This window comes from Mercurialis annua, linkage group LG3, assembly GCF_937616625.2.
Source record: "Mercurialis annua linkage group LG3, ddMerAnnu1.2, whole genome shotgun sequence".
NCBI classification, from domain to species: domain Eukaryota; kingdom Viridiplantae; phylum Streptophyta; class Magnoliopsida; order Malpighiales; family Euphorbiaceae; genus Mercurialis; species Mercurialis annua.
In genome coordinates this window covers 20955640-20980093 of record NC_065572.1, presented here as the reverse complement: position 1 = coordinate 20980093, position 24454 = coordinate 20955640, and positions in this window count along the sequence as shown.

The window sequence follows — 24454 nt, the reverse complement described above, 5'->3', positions numbered from 1 at the left end:
TCGTAACGTTTGTAAACGTTTGCCTTCAATAACTAAAAATGTGAAACGTTTGGATTTGTTTCGTAACGTTTGTGAATGTTTGGCTTAAATCGCTAAAAAGGTGAAATGTTAGGATTAGTTTCGTAACGTTTTAAACGTTTGGCTTAAATTGCTAAAATGGGGAAACGTTTGGATTTGTTTCGTAACGTTGGTAAACATTTGGCTTAAATTGCTAAAAATGTGAAACATTTGGTTTTGTTTAGTAACGTTTATAAATATTTGGTTTTGTTTCGTAACGTTTGGATTTGTTTTGTAAGGTTTGTAAACGTTTGAGTTAAATCGCTAGAAAGGTGAAACGTTTGGATTTGTTTCGTAACGTTTGTAAACGTTTGGCTTAAATCGCTAATAAGGTGAAAAGATTGGATTTGTTTCGCAACGTTTCCAAACGTTTGGCTTAAATTGCAAAAAAGGTGAAACGCTTAGATTTGTTTCGTAACGTTTTAAACATTTGGTTTTGTTTCGTAATGTTTGTAAATGTTTGGCATAAATCGCAAAAAAGGTGAAACATCTTATTTTTTTTCGTAATGTTTGTAAAGGTTTGGCTTAAATCGCTAATAAGGTGAAACATTTGGATTTGTTTCTTAAAGTTTGTAAACGTGTGGCTTAAATCGCTAAAAAGGTGAAACGTTTGGATTTTTTACGTAAGGTTTTTAAACGTTTGGCCTAAATCGCTAATAAGGTGAAATGCTTGGATTTGTTTCGTAACGTTTGTAAACTTTTGGCTTAAATCGCTAAAACGTTGAAACGTTTAGTTTTGTTTCATAATGTTTGTAAACGTTTGGCTGAAATCGCTAAAGAGGGGAAACGTTTGGATTTAAATTGCTAAAAAGGTGACACGCTTGGATTTGTTCGTAACGTTTGTAAACGTTTGGCTTAAATCGCTAAAAAGGGGAAACGTTTGGGTTTGTTTTGTAACGTTTGTAAACCTTTGACTTATATCGTAAAAAGTGAAACATTTGGTTTTGTTTCGTAACGTTTGTAAACGTTTGGTTTAAATTGCTAAAAAGGGTAAACACTTGGATTAGTTTCGTAGCGTTTGTAAACATTTGGCTTAAATCGCTAAAAAGGCGAAACATTTGGATTTGTTTCGTAATGTTTGTAAACGTTCGCCTTAAATTGCTAAAAAGGCGAAACATTTGGATTTTTTACGTAATGTTTGTAAATGTTCGGCTTAAATCGCTTAAAAGGTGAAACATTTGGTTTTGTTCAGTAATGTTTGTAAACGTTCGGCTTAAATCGCTAAAAAGGTGAAACGTTTGGTTTTGTTTCATAATGTTTGTAAACGTTCGGCTTAAATAGATAAAAAGGAGAAACGTTTGTATTTGTTCCGTAACATTTGTAAATGTTTGGCTTAAATTGCTAATAAGAGGAAACGTTTGGATTTGTTTCGTAACATTTGAAATCAATTGGTTTTGTTTCATAATGTTTGTAAATGTTTGGCTTAAATCGCTAAAAATGTGAAACGTTTGGATTTGCTAGGTAACGTTTTAAACATTTGGTTTTGTTTCGTAACGTTTGTAAATGTTTGACTTAAATCGCTAAAAAGGGGAAACATTTGGATTTGTTTCGTAACGTTTGTATACGTTTGGCTTATATTGCTAATAAGATGAAACGCTTGGATTTGTTTCGCAACGTTTGTAAACATTTGACTTAAATCGCTAAAAAGGTAAAACGTTTGGATTTGTTTCGTAATGTTTGTAAACGTTTGGCTTCAATCGCAAAAAAAGGGGAAACATTTGGATTTGTTTCGTAATGTTTGTAAACGTTTGGCTTAAAACGCTAAAATAGGGAAACGTTTGGATTTGTTTTGTAACGTTTTGCTTAAATCGCAAAAACGGTGAATCGTTTGGATTTGTTTCGTAACGTTTATAAACGTTTGGCTTAAATCGCAAAAATGGTGAAACGTTTGGATTTGTTTCGTAACGTTTGTAAACATTTGGATTTGTTTCGTAACGTTTGTAAACATTTGGATTTGTTTCGTAACGTTTGTAAATGTCACGACCCAATTTCATGGATCGCGACCGGCGCTAGGGTATGGGTATGGTCGTACCAAAACTCGTAGCAAGCCTCGCAGATAACCTTCTAATCAAAATAAACCTGCAAGAAAACCAATGCTCGGGGGCAGCCGAGACTCCAATCTTAGTCTAGCAGTTTATACAATAGTTCTAATATAATTACTTAATAGTAATTCGATATTATGAAACATGCCTCATATATAAATAATCAATGTAACATGCCAAAGTACAATAATATAAAAGTCGTACCAATACGACAAACCAAAGTATAATAATAAAAGGGACAACTAGTTCTACTGCGGTCTAAGATGTAAAACAGTTGACTAGTCTAATAACATAAAAAGGCCTCAAGGAATCAAAAGATCGGAGATGACCAACGCTCTCAAAATCATATGCTTGGAAAAAATTGGGAAAACAACGAGGTCAGATATACTAAGATGAGTTCATAATGCTATTTACATTTATTAAGTTTAAAACCCTTAAAACAAATCCATTTATACTAATTTATATATTTGATTACGGAAAACAGCATTGAAATGAAATCCCAAAGTATTCAACCTAAAGTATTATCCAAAGTATCATCGATTCCCAAAGTGGGCCAGACATTGGTCAGCCAATCTCAAAGTACTTACCGGTGCACACAATCTCGATACAAGCCTATCGAGTAGCTCGTTTCAATCCAGATCCATAATCCTTAAAACAGTTCACAGAGATTCGATATACTAAAATAATGTGTGGTACTTAATAAAGCAGTAAATAACACTATAAACTCACTGCTTGCTTATCCACGTGAACCTTGTCAATCAGCTAACCCTGCGTATACTCCGAAACACGAACAGTCGGCGGGTCTAAAATATTATACAAGTTAAAATCCGAACAACCCCTAACTCTAAGAATACTAGACTCCACATAGGACTAGCATTTCAAACACAACCAAAGAATCAGCCAAGCTAACCAAAGTACAACTAAAGTATATCCAAAGTATTCCATTCAAACCAAATATCAAAGTTAGGCAAATTAAGCTTAGGTGAGTTCTTATCTTTGAAAACGAAACCAACATCTTAAATACTTAAATAATTTTTTCAAAACAATAATAGTTGTTAGCCTTACTACAGTGTAGCTTAACACAACATGTCGGGAGACCACGTCTAACCCGACCCATCCATAAACCAAAGTTAAAAACCAAATTCTTAAATCAAACCTTAAATGAAACCAAAGTTATTTTAAATAAAAACTCATACCTGAACTTAATAATGCCACGAAACAATATAGAAAACCACAATCCAAATAAGCTTGTCAACACTTGACAAGTAACACCCAAGGTACACTTAATATCTCACCTTAAATAAAATCAATAAGATTCAATTATCTTTCAAGTATTAACTGAAACTAAATAATTTAATCAACTCACAACAACCATATAACCCTTACATGCCTTATATCTCATTTAACCATTGTTAACAAGACTAACATCCTTTAAATATATTTGAACCATTTTATAAAATAAGTTTTCAGCCCTTAGTAACAAGATCTAAACCACCCTAGGTAACCAATCACTATCCACCAAAGTAATCTTTCAAATACTAGAATCCTTCTTTGTAAATAATTTCCAACAACACGATTCTTTTTAAAACAGCGATATAATTCAATTAAACCATATTTAACATATGTTCGATCCTTAGATAGTTACCTCAATTCCCGCGATGTGTATATTGTTAACAAACAACCATTTAATATTTTAAAAAAAGATTTCCATATTTTAGGTTGACACCGAAACAAAATTTTATCTTAAAAGTTTAATCCAAATAATTCATTAAATCATTTAAACAATCTATCAAAGCCACCCAAAGTTTTGTTAAGCATTTAACAAACTAAGATGAAACGTTGAAACATTTTTAGATTTTTAAACAAAAATCAAAAGTTTTATAACCTAAAATCTTTAGCCATTTGATAAATCTATCAATTGTAACATTCAATTCAAACCACTCAAAGTACAAATGAAATCAAAGAGACTTATATAACATCAAATTAAGATTTCCAGAATTTATAGATCATAGCAACACGGAAAATACAATAAAGTCACCCAAAGTATTGAATGAACAAATCAACTAGCAATCTTTGCAAACCATAATAAGGGTTTAGAGCCACTAACCTTTTGGAATAGATTAAGAACAACCAAAGGAAGAAAACCCAGAATTTATAAATCCCAAAATCAGCCTACAATCAAGTGAAACGATGGCAAGAGGATTAAGAACAAATAGGAACGATTAAACTATGATTAAACCTTAAGAGATTCATGAATTTACTTACCAATAATCAAATTAGACTAAGGAATAGGTAGGAGATGATATTCAGAGAGTAGGTGCCATAATAGGGTTTTTTTAAGAAAGTGTAAAATCTGATTAGGTCGAATTAAGGTGGTATTTATAGAAAATCAACGAACTAAACAGTGTACGCATCACGCCCGTGATATATGTCGCGCCCGCGAAATGCTACTGCCTCTGATGAAAAATTGAGATTTTGAATCTGAAATCGAAAATGTTCCAAACTCCGAGACTACTCCTAATACATTTTAAAATACATATTAGAAGGTTTAGAACCTTCGAATCACGATTCCATGTAGTCGAACCACTCAAACGAACCCAAGGTACCGTTTAGGCTAAACGGAACAAGTCAGAAAAATACGGGGTGTTACATTCTCCCCAACTTAAAAACAAAATCGTCCTCGATTTTACAACTACGAAAATAAGCAACAACTCACATAAACATACCAAAGTAATACGCATAGCACAATGCCCAAAGTATTAAACACCAAAGTAACACATAAAATAAACACATAACCCAAGGTAGTAACGTAACATAAAAGCAATCAACAAATCCAACGTACCTCAAGGAAAGAGGAAAGAAAAACGGCTCCTCATGTCGGACTCCGTCTCCAGGTGCACTCTTCTACAAAGTGATTCCGCCACAGAACCTTAACCATCGAAATCTCCTTGTTCCGCAACTTCACACCTGCGTATAGACAATCTCAACAGGCTGCTCCTCATAAGATATCTCTTGGTCAATCTCAACACTCTGTGGTACAATCAGTTGAGAAGGATCAGAAATGCACTTCCGCAACATCGAGACATGGAACATTGGATGTACCAAAGACATGTCTGGCGGCAACGACAAACGATAAGCAACTGCTCCAACTCTCTCTATGATCTCATACGGACCAACAAACCTCGGTGCTAATTTCCCCTTAGGACCAAAACGCACAACGCCCTTCATAGGCGAAACCCGAAGAAATACATAGTCGCCAACACGAAACTCAAAATCCTTCCGCTTAAGATCAGCATAACTCTTGTGCCGACTAAAAGTAGTCTCAAGCTTACGCTTGATGAAAGGTACCTTCTCTGAGGTAATCTGGACGATCTCAGCTCCAGAAAGTTTACGCTCGCCGACCTCTTCCCAATAGATAGGAGATCGACACTTGCACCCACACAAAGCCTCATAAGGTGCCATCTCGATACTAGCGTGATAACTGTTGTTGTAGGAAAACTCAATCAAAGGCAAATGAGTATCCTATCTACCCTGAAAGTCGAGAATACACATCCTAAGCATATCCTCCAAAGTCTGAATCGTCCTCTCAGACTGACCGTCAGTCTGAGGATGAAATGCAGTACTGAAATCCAATCTCGAACCCGAAGATTCCTGCAATGCCTTCCAAACCTAGAGGTGAAAATCAAACCTCTATCCAAAACTATCAACACTAGTACACCATGGAGACTAACAATCCGATCGATGTACAACTTTGCCAACTGCGAAGCCTGATAAGTAACCTTGATCGATAAGAAGTGAGCTGACTTGGTCAAATGGTCAACAATCACCCAAATCGAATCATCCTACTGTCGGGTACGTGGTAAACCAACCACGAAGTCCATAGCGATACGCTCCCATTTCCACTCTGGAATATGTAGCGGCTGCAGAGATCCAAACGGTCTCTGATGTTCAAACTTTACCTGCAGAAAGTCAAACTCTACAACATCCTTTTTAGCGATTTAAGCAAAACGTTTTCAAACGTTACGAAACAAATCCAAGCGTTTCTCCTTTTTAGCAATTTGAGCCAAACGTTTTACAAACCGTTACGAAACAAATCAAAGCGTTTCTCATTTTTAGCAATTTAAGCCAAACGTTTACAAAGGTTACGAAAATAATCCAAACGTTTCCCCTTTTAAGTGATTTAAGCCAAACGTTTACAAACGATACGAAACAAATCCAAACGTTTCACCTTTTTAGCGATATAAGCCTAATGTTTACAAACGATACGAAACAAATCCAAACGTTTCACCTTTATAGCGATTTAAGCCAAATTTTTACAAACGTTATGAAACAAATCCAAATGTTTTGCCTTTTTAGCGATTTAAGCCAAACATTTACAAACATTACGAAACAAATCCAAACGTTTCCCCTTTTTAGCAACTTTAGCCAAACATTTGCAAACGTTCCGAAACAAAAAAAAATGTTTAAAACGTTACGAAACAAATCCAAACGTTTCCCATTTTAGCAATTAAGCCAAACATTTACAAACGTTACGAAACAAAACCAAGCGTTTCGCCTTTTTTGCAATTTAAGCCAAAAGTTTACAAACGTTACGAAACAAATCCAGTGTTTCCCCTTTTTAGAAATTTAAGCCAAACGTTACAAACGTTCTGAAACAAATCCAAGCGTTTAACCTTTTTAGAAATTTAAGCCAAACGTTTACAAATGTTCCGAAACAAATCAAGCTTTTCACCTTTTAAGAAATTTAAGCCAAACATTTACAAACGTTACGAAACAAAACCAAGCGTTTCGCCTTTTTTGCAATTTAAGCCAAACGTTTACAAACGTTACGAAACAAATCCAAGCGTTTCACCTTTCTAGAAATTTAAGCCAAACGTTTACAAACGTTCCGAAACAAATCCAAGCGTTTCACCTATGTAGAAATTTAAGCAAAAGGTTTAAAAACGTTCCGAAACAAATCCTAACGTTTCACCTTTTTAGCGATTTAAGCCAAACGTTAACAAACTCTATAAAACATATCCAAACGGTTCACCTTTTTAGTGATTTAAGCCAAACGTTTAGAAACGCTACGAGACAAATCCAAACGTTTCACCGTTTTAGCAATTTAAGCCAAACGTTTACAAACGTTACGAAAAAAATCCAAGAATTTCATCTTTTTGGCAATTTAAGCCAAACGTTTACAAACGTTACGAAACAAATCCAAACGTTTCACCTTGGTAGCGATTAAAGCCAAACGCTTACATACGTTACGAAACAAATCCAAACGTTTCGCCTTAGTAGCGATTTAAGCCAAACGTTTACAAACGTTATGAAACTAATCCAAACGTTTCGCCTTTATAGCGATTTAAGCCAAACGTTTACAAACGTTACGAATCAAATCCAAACGTTTCCCCTTTTTAGCAATTTAAGCCAAGCGTTTACAAACATTACGAAACAAAACCAAACGTTTAAAACGTTACGAAACAAATCCAAACGTTACACATTTTTAGCGATTTAAGCCAAACCCTTACAAACGTTAAGAAAAAAACCAGCATTTCACCTTTTTAGCAATATAAGCGAAACGTTTACAAACGTTACGAAACAAAGCCAAGCATTTTACCTTTTTAGTAATTTAAGCCAAACGTTTAGAAACATTACGAAACAAATCCAAGCGTTTCTCCTTTTTATAAATTTAAGCCAAACGTTAACAAACGTTACGAAATAAATCCAAGCGTTTCACCTTTTTAGCAATTTAAGCCAAACGTTTACAAACGTTCCGAAACAAATCCAAGCGTTTAACCTTTTTAGAAATTTAAGCCAAACGTTTACAAATATTCCGAAACAAATCCAAACGTTTCACCTTTTTAGCGATTTAAGCCAAACGTTTTTAAATGCTACAAAACATATCCAAATGGTTCGCCTTTTTAGCGATCTAAGCCAAACGTTTACAAACGCTACGGAACAAATCCAAACGTTTATCCTTTTTAGCAATTTAAGCCAAACGTTTACAAACGCTACGGAACAAATCCAAACGTTTACCCTTCTTTAGCAATTTAAGCCAAACGTTTACAAACGTTACGAAACAAATTTAAGCATTTCTCCTTTTTAGCAATTTAAGCAACAAGTTTACAAACATCACGAAACAAATCAAAGCGTTTCACCTTTTTAGCAATTTAAGCGAAACGTTTACAAAGGTTACAAAACAAATCCAAACGTTTTACCTTTCTAGCTACTTAAGCCAAACGTTTACAAACGTTACGAAGCAAATCCAAACGTTTCGCCTTTATAGCGATTTAAGCCAAATGTTTACAAACGTTACGAAATAAATCCAAACGTTTTCTCTTTTTAGTGATTTAAGCCAAACGTTTACAAACGTTACGAAACAAAACAAAACATTTAAAACGTTACGAAAAAAATCCAAACGTTTCACATTTTTAGCGATTTACGCCAAACCTTTACAAACGTTAAGAAACAAAACCAAGCGTTTCACATTTTTAGCAATATAAGTCAAACGTTTACAAACGTTACGAAACAAAGCCAAGCATTTCACCTTTTTAGTAATTTAAGCCAAAAGTTTAAAAACATTACGAAACAAATCCAAGTGTTTCACCTTTTTAGAATTTAAGCAAAACGTTTACAAACGTTACAAAACAAATCCAAACGTTTTACCTATTTAGAGATTTAAGCCGAACGTTTACAAACGTTATGAAACAAAACCAAACATTTCACCTTTATAGCAGGTTTAGCCAAACATTAATAAACGTTACGAAACAAATCCAAACGTTTCCACATTTTAGCGATTTATGCTAAACGTTTATAACGTTACGAAACAAATCCAAACATTTCACCTTTTTAGCAATTTATGCCAAACGTTTACAAACATTACTAAACAAATCCAAACGTTTCACCTTTTTAGCGATTGAAGCCAAACGTTTACAAACGGTAGGAAACAAATCCAAATGTTTCACCTTATTAGCGATTTAAGACAATCGTTTACAAATGCTACGAAAAAAATCTAAGCGTTTCACCTTTTTAGCGATTTAAGCCAAAAAATTTACAAACGTTACGAAATAAATCCAAGCGTTTCACCATTTTAGCAATTTAAGCCAAATGTTTAATAACGTTACGAAACAAATCCAAACGTTTCACCTTTTTAGCGATATAAGCCAAACGTTTACAAACGTTACGAAATAAAACCAAACGTTTCACCTTTTTAGCGATTTAAGCCGAACAATTACGAATGTTACGAAAAAAAAACCAAACATTTCACCTTTTTAGCAATTTAAGCCCAACGTTTACAAATGTCACGAAACAGATCCAAACGTTTCCCATTTTATCGATTTAAGCCAAATGTTTAAAAGGTTACGAAACATATTTAAATATTTCACCTTTTTAGCGATTTATGCCAAACGTTTACAAACGTTTCGAAACAAATCCAAACGTTTCACCTTTTTAGAAAATTAAGCCGAACGTTTACAAACGTTACGAAACAAAACCAAACATTTCACCTTTTTAGCAAGTTAAGCCAAACATTTACAAATGTTACGAAACAAATCCAAACGTTTCCACATTTTAGCGATTTATGCCAAACGTTTATAACAATACGAAACAAATCCAAACATTTCACCTTTTTAGCGATTTATGCCAAACGTTTACAAACATTACGAAACAGATCCAAACGTTTCACCTTTTTAGCGATTGAAGCCAAACGTTTACAAACAGTACAAAACAAATCCAAACGTTTCCCCTTTTTAGCGATTTAAGGCAAACGTTTACAAATGCTACGAAAGAAATCCAAATGTTTTACCTTTTTAGCAATTTAAGCCAAACGTTTACAAACGTTACAAAACAAATCCAAATGTTTCACCATTTTAACGATTTAAGGCGAACGTTTACAAACGGTACGAAACAAATCAAAACGTTTCACCTTTTTAGCGATTTAAGCCAAACATTTACAAACGTTACGAAACAAATCCAAATGCTTCACCTTTTTAGTTATTTAAGCCAAACGTTTACAAACGTTACGAAATTAATCCAAGCGTTTCACCTTTTTAGCAATTTAAGCCAAAGGTTTACAAACGTTTAGAAACAAATCCAAACGTTTCACCTTTTTAGCGATATAAGCCGAACGTTTACAAACGTTACGAAACAAAACCAAACGTTTCACCTTTTTAGAGATTTAAGCCGAACATTTACGAACGTTATGAAAAAAACACCAAACATTTCACCTTTTTAGCAATTTAAGCCGAACGTTTACAAATGTTACGAAACAGATCCAAATGTTTCCCCATTTTAGCAATTTAAGCCAAACGTTTAAAACGTTACGAAACATATTTAAATATTTCATCTTTTTAGCGATTTATGCAAAACGTTTACAAATGTTTCAAAACAAATCCAAATGTTTCACCTTTTTAGCGATTGAAGCAAAACGTTTACAAACGCTACGAAACAAATCCAAACGTTTCACCATTTTAGCGATTTAAGCCAAAGGTTTCCAAACGTTACGAAACAAATCCAAACGTTTCACCTTTTTAGTAATTTAAGCCAAACGTTTACACAGGTTATGAAACAAATCCAAATGTTTCACCTTTTTAGAAATTTGAGCCAAACATTGACAAACGTTACAAAACAAATCCATGCGTTTTAACTTTTTAGTAATTTCAGCCAAACGTTTACAAATGCTACAAAACAAATCCAAGCATTTCTCCTTTTTAGCAATTTAAGCCAAACGTTTACTAACGCTACGAATCAAAACAAAACGTTTAAAACGTTATGAAACAAATCCAAACATTTCACATTTTTAGCGATTTAAGCCAAACCTTTACAAACGTTACGAAAAAAAACCAAATGTTTACAACGTTACGAAACAAAACCAATCGTTTCACATTTTTAGCGATTTAAGCCAAACGTTTACAAACGTTACAAAATAAAACCAAGCGTTTTTCCTTTTTAGCAATTTAAGCCAAACGTTTACAAACGTTGCGAAACAAATCCAAGCGTTTCCCCTTTTTAGAAATTTAAGCCAAACGTTTACAAACGTTCCGAAACAAATCCAAGCGTTTCACCTTTTTAGAAATTTAAACTAAACATTTATAAATGTTTCGAAACAAATTAAAACGTTTCACCTTTTTAGCGATTTAAGCCGAACGTTTACAAACGCTACAAAAAAATCCAAACGGTTCCCTTATTTAGCGATTTATGCCAAACGTTTACAAATGCTATGAAACAAATCCAAACGTTTCGCCTTTTTAACAATTTAAGCCAAACGTTTATAAACTTTACAAAACAAATCCAAGTGTTTCTCCTTTTTAGCAATTTAAGCCAAACATTTACAAACAATATGAAACAAATCAAAGCGTTTTACCTTTTTAGCAATTTAAGCCAAACGTTTACAAAGGTTAGGAAACAAATCCAAACGTTTCACCTTTTTAGCGATTTAAGCCAAACGTTTACAAACGTTACGAAATTAATCCAAGCGTTTCACCTTTTTAGCAATTTAAGCCAAAGGTTTACAAACGTTACGAAAAAAATCCAAACGTTTCACCTTTTTAGCGATATAAGCCGAACATTTACAAACGTTACGAAACAAAACCAAACGTTTAAAACGTTACGAAACAAATCCAAACATTTACATTTTTAGCGATTTAAGCCAAACCTTTACAAACGTTAAGCAGCAAAACCTAGCATTTCACCTTTTTGTAATTTAAGCCAAACGTTTACAAACGATACGAAACAAATCCAAGCGTTTCACCTTTTTAGCAATTTAGGCCAAACGTTTACAAACGTAACGAAACAAATCCAAGTGTTTCACGTTTTTAGCAATTAAAGCCAAACGTTTACAAACATTCTGAAACAAATCCAAGCGTTTCACCTTATTAGAAATCTAAGCCAAACGTTCCGAAACAAATACAAACGTTTCACCTTTTTGGCGATTTAATTCAAACGTTTACAAACGCTACAAAACAAATCCAAACGGTTCACCTTTTTAGCGATGTAAGCCAAACGTTTACAAACGCTACGAAACAAATCCGAACGTTTCACCTATTTAGCAGTTTAAGTCAAACGTTTACAAACGTTTAGAAACAAATCCAAGCTGTTTCTTGTTTTTAGCAATTTAAGCCAAACGTTTACATACATGATGAAACAAATCAAAGCGTTTGACCTTTTTAGCAATTTAAGCCAAACGTTTACATAGGTTACGAAACAAATCCAAACGTTTCACCCTTTTAGTGATTTAAACCAAACATTTCAAACGTTAAGAAACAAATCCAAACGTTTCGCCTTTATAGCGATTTACGCCATACGTTTACAAACGTTACGAAACAAAACCAAACGTTTAAAACGTTATGAAGCAAATCTAAACGTTTCACATTTTTAGCGATTTAAGCCAAACCTTTACAAATGTTAAGAAACAAAACCAAGCACTTCACATTTTTAGCAATATAAGCCAAACGTTTACAAACGTTACGAAACAAGCCAAACATTTCACCTTTTTAGTAATTTGAGAAAAACGTTTACAAACGTTACGAAACAAATCCTAACGTTTCACCTTATTAGCGATTTAAGCCGAACGTTTACAAACGTTACGAAACAAAACCAAACATTTCACCTTTTTAGCTAGTTAAGCCAAACATTTACAAACGTTACGAAACAAATCCAAACGTTTCCACATTTTAACAATTTATGCCAAACGTTTATAATGTTACGAAACAAATCCAAATATTTCACCTATTTAACGATTTATGCCAACGTTTACAAACATTACGAAACATATCCAAATGTTTCACCTTTTTAGCGATTGAAGCCAAACGATTAAAAATGTTACGAAACAAATCCAGACGTTTTACCTTTTTAGCGATTTAAGCCAAACATTTACAAACGGTACGAAACAAATCCAAGCGTTTCACCTTTTTAGCGATTTAAGCAAAACGTTTACAAATGCTACGAAACAAATCCACATGTTTCACTTTTTTAGCAATTTAAGCCAAACGTTTACAAACGTTACAAAACAAATCCAAGCGTTTCAACTTTTTAGCGATTTAAGCAAAACGTTTACAAACGTTACGAAACATATCCAAGCGATTCACCTTGTTAGCAATTTAAGCCAAACTTTTACAAAAGTTATGAAACAAATCCAAACGTTTCCCCTTTTTAGCGATTTAAGCCAAACGTTTACAAACGTTATGAAACAAAACCAAACGTTTAAAATGTTACGAAGCAAATCTAAACGTTTCACATTTTTAGCGATTTAAGCCAAACATTTACAAAAGTTAAGAAACAAAACCAAGCACTTCACCTTTTTAGCAATATAAGCCAAACGTTTACAAACGTTACGAAACAAGCCAAACATTTCACCTTTTTAGTAATTTAAGAAAAACGTTTACAAACGTTACAAAACAAATCCTAACGTTTCACCTTTTTAGCGATTTAAGCCGAACGTTTACAAACGTTACGAAACAAAACCAAACATTTCACCTTTTTAGCTAGTTAAGCCAAACATTTACAAACGTTATGAAACAAATCCAAACGTTTCCACATTTTAGAAATTTATGCCAAAAGTTTATAATGTTACGAAACAAATCCAAATATTTCACCTATTTAACGATTTATGCCAACATTTACAAACATTACGAAACATATCCAAACGTTTCACCTTTTTAGCGATTGAAGCCAAACGATTAAAAATGTTACGAAACAAATCCAGACGTTTTACTTTTTTAGCGATTTAAGCCAAACATTTACAAACGGTACGAAACAAATCCAAACGTTTCACCTTTTTAGCGATTTAAGCCAAACGTTTACAAACGCTACGAAACAAATCCACATGTTTCCCTTTTTTAACAATTTAAGCCAAACGTTTACAAACGTTACAAAACAAATCCAAGCGTTTCACCTTTTTAGCGATTTAAGCCAAACGTTTACAAACGTTGCGAAACAAATCCAAGCGATTCACCTTTTTAGCAATTTAAGCCAAACTTTTACAAAAGTTACGAAACAAATCCAAACGTTTCCCCTTTTTAGCGATTTAAGCCAAACGTTTACAAACGTTATGAAACAAAACCAAACGTTTATAACGTTACGAAACAAATCCAGACGTTTTACATTTTTAGCGATTTAAGCCAAACCTATACAAACGTTACAAAACAAAACCAAACGTTTAAAACGTTACAAAACAAATCCAAACGTTCACATTATTAGCGATTTAAGCCAAATCTTTACACACGTTACGAAACAAAACTAAGCGTTTCCCCTATTTAGCAATTTAAGCCAAACGTTTACAAATGTTACGAAAAAAATCCAAGCGTTTCACCTTTTTTGCAATTTAAGCCTAAAGTGTACAAAGGTTACGAAACAAATCCAAACTTTTCACCTTTTTAGCGATTTAAGCCAAGCGTTTACAAACGTTACAAAACAAATCCAAAAGGTGAAACGTTTGTATTTGTTTCGTAATGTTTGTAAATGTTTGGCTAAAATTGTTAAAAAGGTGAAATGTTTGGATTTGTTTCGTAGCGTTTGTAAACGTTTGGCTTAAATTACTAAAAAGGTGAAAAGCTTGGATTTGGTTCAGAACGTTTGTAAACGTTTCGCTTAAATTGCTAAAAAAGGGAAACGTTTGGATTTGTTTTGCAACGTTTGTAAACGTTTGGCTTAAATTCCTAAAAAGGTGAAACGCTAGGTTTTGTTTTCGTAACATTTGTAAAGGTTTGGCTTAAATCTCTAAAAATGTGCAACGTTGGGATTTGTTTCGTAACGTTTTAAACGTTTGGTTTTATTTGGTAACGTTTGTAAATGTTTGGCTTCAATCGCTAAAAAGGTGAAACACTTGGGTTTGTTTTGAAACCTTTTTAATCGTTTGGCTTATATTGCCAAAAAGGCGAAACATTTGGATTTGTTTCGCAACGTTTGTAAACGTTTGGCTTATATCGCTAAAAAGGTTCAATGTTTGGATTTGTTTTGCAACATTTGTAAACGTTTGGCTTAAATCGCTAAAAAGGTTCAACGTTTGGATTTGTTTCGTGACGTTTGTAAATGTTTGGCTTAAATCGCTAAAAAGGGGAAACGTTTGGATTTGTTTCATAAAGTTTGTAAACGTTTGGCTTAAATTGCTAAAATGGTGAAACTCTTGGATTTGTTTCGTAACGTTTGGCTTAAATTGCTAAAAAGGTGAAACGCTTGGATTTGTTTAGTAATGTTTGTAAACGTTTGACTTAAATTGATAAAAAGGTGAAACGCTTGGTTTGTTCCGTTACGTTTTAAACGTTTGGATTTGTTTTGTATCGTTTGCAAACGTTTGGCTTAAATCGCGAAAAAGGTGAAACGTTTCAATTTGTTTCGTTACGTTTGTAAACTTTTGGTTTAAATTGCTAAAAAAAGTGAAACGTTTGGATTTGTTTCGTAGTGTTTGTAAACGTTTGGTTGAAATAGCTAAAAAGGCGAAACGTTTGGATTTGTTTCGTACCGTTTGTAAACGTTTGGCTTAAATCGTTTAAAATGTAAAACGTTAGGATTTGTTTCGTAATGCTTGTAAACGTTTGGCTTAAATTGCTAAAAAGGTGAAACGCTTGGTTTTGTTTTGTAAAGTTTCTAAACGTTTGGCTTAAATTGCTAATTATGGGAAAAGTTTGGATTTGTTTCGTAACGTTTGCAAACGTTTGCCTTAAATCGATAAAAAGGTGAAACATTTGGATTAGTTTCGTAACGTTTTAAACATTTGGCTTAAATTACTAAAATGGTGAAACGTTTGGATTTGTTTCGTAACGTTTGTAATCATTTGGCTTAAATCGCTAAAAAGGTGAAACATTTGGGTTTGTTTCTTAACGTTTGTAAACGTTTGGTTTTGTTTCATAACGTTTGGATTTGTTTTTGTAAGGTTTGTAAACGTTTGGGTTAAATCGCTGCAAATGTGAAACGTTTGGATTTGTTTTGTAACGTTTGTAAACGTTTTGCTTAAATCGCTGAAAAGGTGAAACGTTTGGATTTTTTTAGCAAAGTTTCTAAACGTTTGGCTTGTTAGTAGTATGTGCCCTAGGGCCATTTGATCATGTATATTTGTAGAACTAATCCCAATGGTAAAGATATATATGTTCTAATTGAACTAAGTGTCTCATCAACTAAGTGTTCATTTATTACGTATTGTCCTTATCACATTGTGGTAGAATCTATTCTTAAGGTGTTAAGAATATGAGTTACAGATTTTATTATGCATGTGATCTAAATAACAGTTCATGATCGATGGGGTCCTACGAATAAGGGCATCGTATTATCCCGGAAAGATTGTCACCTCTGTTTATTCTCCTGATTAGTAAGGAATTACTAATTATAGGAAGTAGTGAGTCTCATACTACTTGATGGAGATCAGGATAAACATGTGGACACTCAAGATGTTGAGTGGGTCGAACAAGTGACGCTAGATGACTTATACATGGTATTTCATCAAAGTCAATTTAATGTCATCTAGTTCATAATTGTACATATGTCCTTTGACTTGCGGTGACACTATCTTGTATATAGGTGATTAGAGTTTGATATTCCTTATCCCTAGATCTTTCATGAGCTAGGGTCGCGGGATGTGTTGGCTCTAGTTAGTTGTATATAGAGATAGGGGTTTAACCAAGAGAGGATTTATCACTCCGGATGAACGGAGAAAAGATTCTATGCTATCTCAAATTGTTCTTGATGGATGATAAAACCTGCGCGGGTGTATATGACTTACTTAGAAAGTTGTTTCTAGTGGAAGTCATATTTATCAAGAATAAGAACTGAGATGAGGTCATATGATTAAGACAAACAGTGTTTGACTTAACCGTGACACTAGTCGAGATCGGAATCTTAGATGAAGGGAATTTTGAGTGTACGGTAATTATGAACATTGGTTCATAAAGAATGCATCGAAACATTCATATCTATTTGGGGGTCGTGATATGTTGCTAGACGTCACTCACGATCTACGAGAATTAATAATTAATGGGATTTAATTATTTAATATAAGAAAGGCGTTTCTTATGACTCTCGTTGCCATATAGATGTGAACCTAGTTAGTCACACACAATAGGGTGTGTAACCGATTGAGTTTACGAGAGATCGATTTCATATAGATACTAGCATATCTCGGAAATTAATCTAAGATGAAAAACAAGTATAAATTAGGGACTAATTTGTAAGAGTTATAAATTAGTAGGCACCTAATTGTATTTTTTCCAAGTTAATGTGATGATGTCATGTGATGATGTCACGATGATGTCATGTGATGATGTCACGATGATGTCATGTGATGATGTCACGATGATGTCATGTGATGATGTCACGATGATGTCATGTGATGATGTCACGATGATGTCATGTGATGATGTCACGATGATGTCATATGATGATGTCACGTGATGATGTCATGTATGTCTCTGTATGTGACACCTAGCATCCGACGTGTCAGAAGATGGCAACACCTATGCTTGATGTGTGACACCTAGCATATGATGTGTCGAATGGTGGCAACACCTATGCTTGGTGTGTGACACCTAGCATGTGAGGTGTCGAATGGTGGCAACACCTTTGCTTGGCGTGTGACACCTAGCATGTGAGGTGTTGCATTCTTAAGCAAAGCTCTACCCTATAAATAGAGGTTGCCTTTGCTCATTCTACACACACCACACTTAAGAGAGCATATTTGAAGGAGTTCAAGTAGTTATCAATCACAGAAAAGCTTGGAGAAAGTTTATCATACATCCCAGCAAAGACGTAATCGAGGCGAGAGTTTGAGCTTAGGGTTGCTCGGCAAGAGAAACTCTTGCAGATTACTTCAAGGCGAGGATTTAATCGGACGCATACTCGTGTGGACGAGCTTGAGGTCGCTGTACTATCGGGACTACAAGAATCGTTGGAGAATCGACATAGGTATTCTTCTTACGGTTCCTAGATGCGTGCTTTAATTACTAGATGATACGACGATCCATTTGTTATTGATATGATCAATTTCTGGATCCGAATTGTTGGAATTCCAATTTCGAATTGAAATATACGATTTGGATCCTCACGTTCCGCTGCACCAACAGTGGTATCAGAGCCACCGTATCAGCAAGTATTAAAGCTTTACGATTGAATGCATGTATTAATAATCATGGACTTAGGAATTATTAATTGGCATGTAATTTATAATTCCGAGTGCTTAGGTCTTGTTTGCAAAAACGAGCAAACAGTATTGTGACATTAATTACATTTGATTAAATTCTGTCTAGGAGATTGGTACTTAAGTGGTCCGCTCGTGACCCTCCAATCTATCCTGGGAATTTTTCTAATGTGATTATTTAACACAATACGTGACTCGCTTGTGCATTATGTTGTCGTCAACAAAACATGCGGAACAAATAATAGTTTGCTCATTCTTTTGTGGCTAAAGAATGAGACCTAGGAAGTCCATGATCATACATGTGTGATTGCATGATTCATTTTAGCTTTAATATGTATGAGATGCATGCTACAATGTGTTGTGGGCTTAGTGAGACCGGAATAACTTAAAACCCTAAGAAATCTTCCTAAAAGTAAAAGGATTAAGTTTATATTGATTAATCATTAAATTGATTTATCAATGGCTCTCCATTGGAGCAATAAACTAACACGCTTTGAGTTATCATCTTGTCGGCTATGGATACATAGGGGTGAGATGATATCGTCAAGAGATGTTGTCGAGTTTATTGTTAAGCATGCGATGTTGCGGGTGTAGTCGATATAATATACGGCGAGAAAGGCAATTAGGCGTACCTGAGTCGTATATTATTCAAATCGATACATCTTAGTTGATTCAATGGGTTAAACTTAACTAATGTGGAAACCCAAGAATAGCATTAAGTACTTGAGGGTGAAAGCATTAGGAGCCGGAAATGATTAAACCTCATATGAGATATGATGAACAAGTAGTTGTTCACTTATATATCATTTTGATCCCAAGAATAGCATTAAGTACTTGAGGGAAAGATAAATGAGTATAAGAATTCAATCACCCGCTTGAATCTTTTTCCAACAAAGATTCACGTTTCCTATTTTGGAAGTGTAGGATTCGAAAAAGATAGTGGGAGGCCATTTTGATAAAGACCAAATCATTATGGTTTAAATATACAAAATAACACGAATACTAATTAGAGATCTTTGCTATCTAAGGGATAATAAGATTAAATAGAATTCTTTAATGTGACATTCACGATAGTAATCCGCTAGTGGTTTAAAATCATTTTTTTTATTAAGATATTTAGATGCCTCTAAGGCTATTGCGAAAAAAAAAATGCACATCGGTTAACAAAGAAAAATGTTTTCATTTGTTAAGATGTAGGACAATATAAGTCATTGCCGGAAATATTTGGAATATTTGAAAGGCGGTTCGGTCAATAAAAGAAAGTGTTTCTTTTGTCAAACCGAAAGACATTGAAATGGAAATTGCATTAAGTATTGTGAATACTTAAAGGGCAATGACTGGAGGAACAACTCCATCAAGAACATGTGTCTATCTCATGTTCCAATGTCAATTGCTCATTTAAAAGCCTGGGTATTGAATACCGATGCTCATTCTCACATTTGTTTATCTTTTATGGATTTAGTAAAAGTGAGAAAGAAAGGAAAAAGATGAAGTAATCTTAAATCTCGGGAATGACGCAAGCATTGTGACAAGAGCTATAGGTTCAACTTCAATTTTCTTAAATAAACATAAGTTGTACTTATACAAGTTTTTTGTACTCACCCAATATATATAGAAATATCATATCCGAATTTGTGTGACAAATTTGGTAGTTGATTTTCTATTTGCAAAGGATGTTTGTAGTATTATGTTTGATAATACGGAGTTGGGTATGGATATGTACAAAATGTTCTTTATAACTTGAATAAAGATGTTTAATGCAAAAGATGTTTTGGAAATTAATACCATAAGTTATCAAACTTCTAAACAACTTTGGTACTTATGATTAGGGCATATTGCAAAAGATAGACATAACAAGTCAGATAGGATGGGAATCTTGAGCAATCAAAATTTTGCATCGCTTCCGATTTGTGAGTCGTATCTTAATGGCAAAATGACCTGGTCATTCTTTGTGGGACAAAGTGGTAGAGCCAAAGCCGTTTAAGAGATCATACATAGTGATGTATATGGTACGCTTAAAGAAACGGACCAAGGTAGATACTTATACTTCATTTTCTACATCGATGATTTATCACGATATAGTTAAGTTTGTCTTATGAAGAACAAACATGAAGATTTTGAAATGTTCAAATGACTTCAAGAATGAAGTAGAAAACCAAATTGGAAAAGGTATTAATACTTTACGATGTGATCGAAAAGGGAAGAATACTTGAGTACAGAATTTGGTATGTTCCTAAAAGGAATGTGGTATAATTTTTCAACTTACTCTTTGGGAACACCATGGTTGAATGGTGCGTCTGTCAATAAGGACGTATCGTACATTGTGGGAAATGATACGATCAATAATGAGCTATATACTGACTTATCCATCTCGTTATAGGGTCAAGCACTTCTTACCGCAAATAAAATTCTAAATTAAATTCCAACTAAATTTTCACCATATATACCTTATGAGATATTGAATCAAGTCTTAAGGATGTTAAGATTTGAGGGTGTTCGGAACATATCAGGAAACTGATATCCGATAAATTTGGAATCAAAATCAATCATGGAAAGGTTATGTTGAATATCCTAAAGATAGTTTAGGATATTGTTTCTATATTCGAACCGAACAAACAATCGTTGTTTAACGGTGGTAGTCTTTCTTAATAAAGCGTTTATTCAAGAGGGACACTAAGAAAGGAATATAGAATTAGATGAGGAGTCATCTAGTTACCAACAAAATAATGAATCAATGAAGATTGATCAAACCCACTAAAAGTCGGAGTTAGTAAAATATGTATCTACATTAACAACTCGAAGATTAAGTAGAGTATCTCGTCCACCGTAGAGAGATGGTTTTCCCGCATGATAAATAAGAGTTGTTTAGTCATGGAGTAAAAGATCAAGTGTTGATCCCTCTACTTATGAGGAAACTATATGTGATATAGATTCTTCAAAATTGGTTTGAAGGAATAAAATCTGAAATGGATTCCATATAAAGAAACCAAATTTTAGGAGCTAGTCGATCCATCCAAAGGTATTATACCAATAAGGTTTAAATGGATCTTCAAGTGTAAAATTGGTACTAATGAAAAGGTGGATACATTTAAAGCAAGGCTTGTTGCAAAAGAGTTTTGCTAGAGGCAAGAAGTTGTATCGTGAATACACTTTATCGCCGGTAGCCATGCTTAAGTCCATCAAGATTTTTCTTACCAAGGCTACACATTCAGATTTTGTGGTTGGACATATGGATGTAAGAACGACATTCCTTAATGGTTAAATTAAGGAGTATATCTATATGGAACAAGCCGAGAATTTTGAATCCGAAGAAGGTTCCGAGGCGTGTAAGCTAAAATGATCCCTAGTGGATGGAAACAAAGCTTCGAGATTCGTCGTCTTGATAAAGCCGTAAGGAGTTACGAATTTATTAAAAACGATGATAAACCCAATGTTTACAAGAAGGTTAGTGGGAGCAGACTCAATTTTGTGATCTTGTATCTAGATAACATATTACTAATACATAATAATATCGAAATGTTAACTTCTGTAAAACTTTGGTTTATCTAATACGTACTCCATCAAAGTCCTCGGAGAAATAACTTATATTCTCAGTATTGGAATCTATGGAGATAGATCTAAGAGAATAAGTAGTTTCTCCTACAGGCTCTTCTTAGAAAAGATATTGAAGTAGTTCAATATGGAATAAGAGGATTGATACTAGTTAGCCATGAAATTCTTCTTTGAATAGGAATGTCTTCTGAGACTTCTGAAGAAAGAAAGAATCTAGCAAAGATACCATAGGCTTCGGCAATTGGTAGTCTGACGTATGTGTTGTCACTTACAAAGCTAGAAATTTGTCTAGGCGGTTAGTGGGACTAATCAGTTTCAATCAAATCCATGTTGAGAACATTGGATGGTCGTTAAGGATATCTTTATGTACTTATGAAGAACTAAAGATATGGTCTTAACTAATGGAGAACAAGGTTTTTTAAGTAGACCGTTTTACAGATTCTGATTAATAAATCAGATATGGAAGATAGAGAGTCTATCTCCAGATTCATATTTATCTATAATGAAGGAGTAGTAAGCTAGAAGTGTTCTAAGCGAGAATCAACTCCAGGTTCCATTATAGAAGCCGAGTATATTATGGCATGAGATGTTGTAATAGAAGGTGTTTGGATAAAATAGTTCTTAATAGAACTAAGTACGGTTTCTTCCATTAAGTCGACAGTTCCTCTTTTCTGCGACCACAATGGTGCTACTGCCATAGCAAAGGAAACTGGGTCTCACAACTTATCCAAACATAAGGAAAGGCATTATCATATTATCTAAAGAATTGTTGGAAAGAGAAAATTGTTACTCTAAAAGATAGCATCAGCCGATAACACGGCTGACCCACTGACAAAGCCCATGACTTAGAGTCATTAAGGTTTACATGACATAGAGTCATTAAGATTTACATCTTGTAAAGATGGGGCTTAGATATAGTTGCCAATGGCACTAGTGCAAGTGGGAGATTGTTAGTAGTATGTGCCCTAGGGCCATTTGATCATGTATATTTGTAGAACTAATCCCAATGGTAAAGATATATATGTTTTAATTGAACTAAGTGTCTCATCAACTAAGTGTTCATTTATTACGTATTGTCCTTATCACATTGTGGTAGAATCTATTCTTAAGGTGTTAAGAATATGAGTTACAGATTTTATTATACATGTGATCTAAATAACAGTTCATGATCGATGGGGTCCTACGAATAAGGGCATCGTATTATCCCGGAAAGATTGTCACCTCTGTTTATTCTCCTGATTAGTAAGGAGTTACTAATTATAGGAAGTAGTGAGTCTCATACTACTTGATGGAGATCAGGATAAACATGTGGACACTCAAGATGTTGAGTGGGTCGAACAAGTGACGCTAGATGACTTATACATGGTATTTCATCAAAGTCAATTTAATGTCATCTAGTTCATAATTGTACATATGTCCTTTGACTTGCGGTGACACTATCTTGTATATAGGTGATTAGAGTTTGATACTCCTTATCCCTAGATCTTTCATGAGCTAGGGTCGCGGGATGTGTTGGCTCTAGTTAGTTGTATATAGAGATAGGGGTTTAACCAAGAGAGGATTTATCACTCCGGATGAACGGAGAAAAGATTCTATGCTATCTCAAATTGTTCTTGATGGATGATAAAACCTGCGCGGGTGTATATGACTTACTTAGAAAGTTGTTTCTAGTGGAAGTCATATTTATCAAGAATAAGAACTGAGATGAGGTCATATGATTAAGACAAACAGTGTTTGACTTAACCGTGACACTAGTCGAGATCGGAATCTTAGATGAAGGGAATTTTGAGTGTACGGTAATTATGAACATTGGTTCATAAAGAATGCATCGAAACATTCATATCTATTTGGGGGTCGTGATATGTTGCTAGACGTCACTCACGATCTACGAGAATTAATAATTAATGGGATTTAATTATTTAATATAAGAAAGGCGTTTCTTATGACTCTCGTTGCCATATAGATGTGAACCTAGTTAGTCACACACAATAGGGTGTGTAACCGATTGAGTTTACGAGAGATCGATTTCATATAGATACTAGCATATCTCGGAAATTAATCTAAGATGAAAAACAAGTATAAATTAGGGACTAATTTGTAAGAGTTATAAATTAGTAGGCACCTAATTGTATTTTTTCCAAGTTAATGTGATGATGTCACGATGATGTCATGTGATGATGTCAGGATGATGTCATGTGATGATGTCACGATGATGTCATGTGATGATGTCACGATGATGTCATGTGATGATGTCACGATGATGTCATGTGATGATGTCACGAGGATGTCATGTGATGATGTCACGATGATGTCATGTGATGATGTCACGATGATGTCATGTGATGATGTCACGATGATGTCATATGATGATGTCACGTGATGATGTCATGTATGTCTCTGTATGTGACACCTAGCATCCGACGTGTCAGAAGATGGCAACACCTATGCTTGATGTGTGACACCTAGCATATGATGTGTCGAATGGTGGCAACACCTATGCTTGGTGTGTGACACCTAGCATGTGAGGTGTCGAATGGTGGCAACACCTTTGCTTGGCGTGTGACACCTAGCATGTGAGGTGTTGCATTCTTAAGCAAAGCTCTACCCTATAAATAGAGGTTGCCTTTGCTCATTCTACACACACCACACTTAAGAGAGCATATTTGAAGGAGTTCAAGTAGTTATCAATCACAGAAAAGCT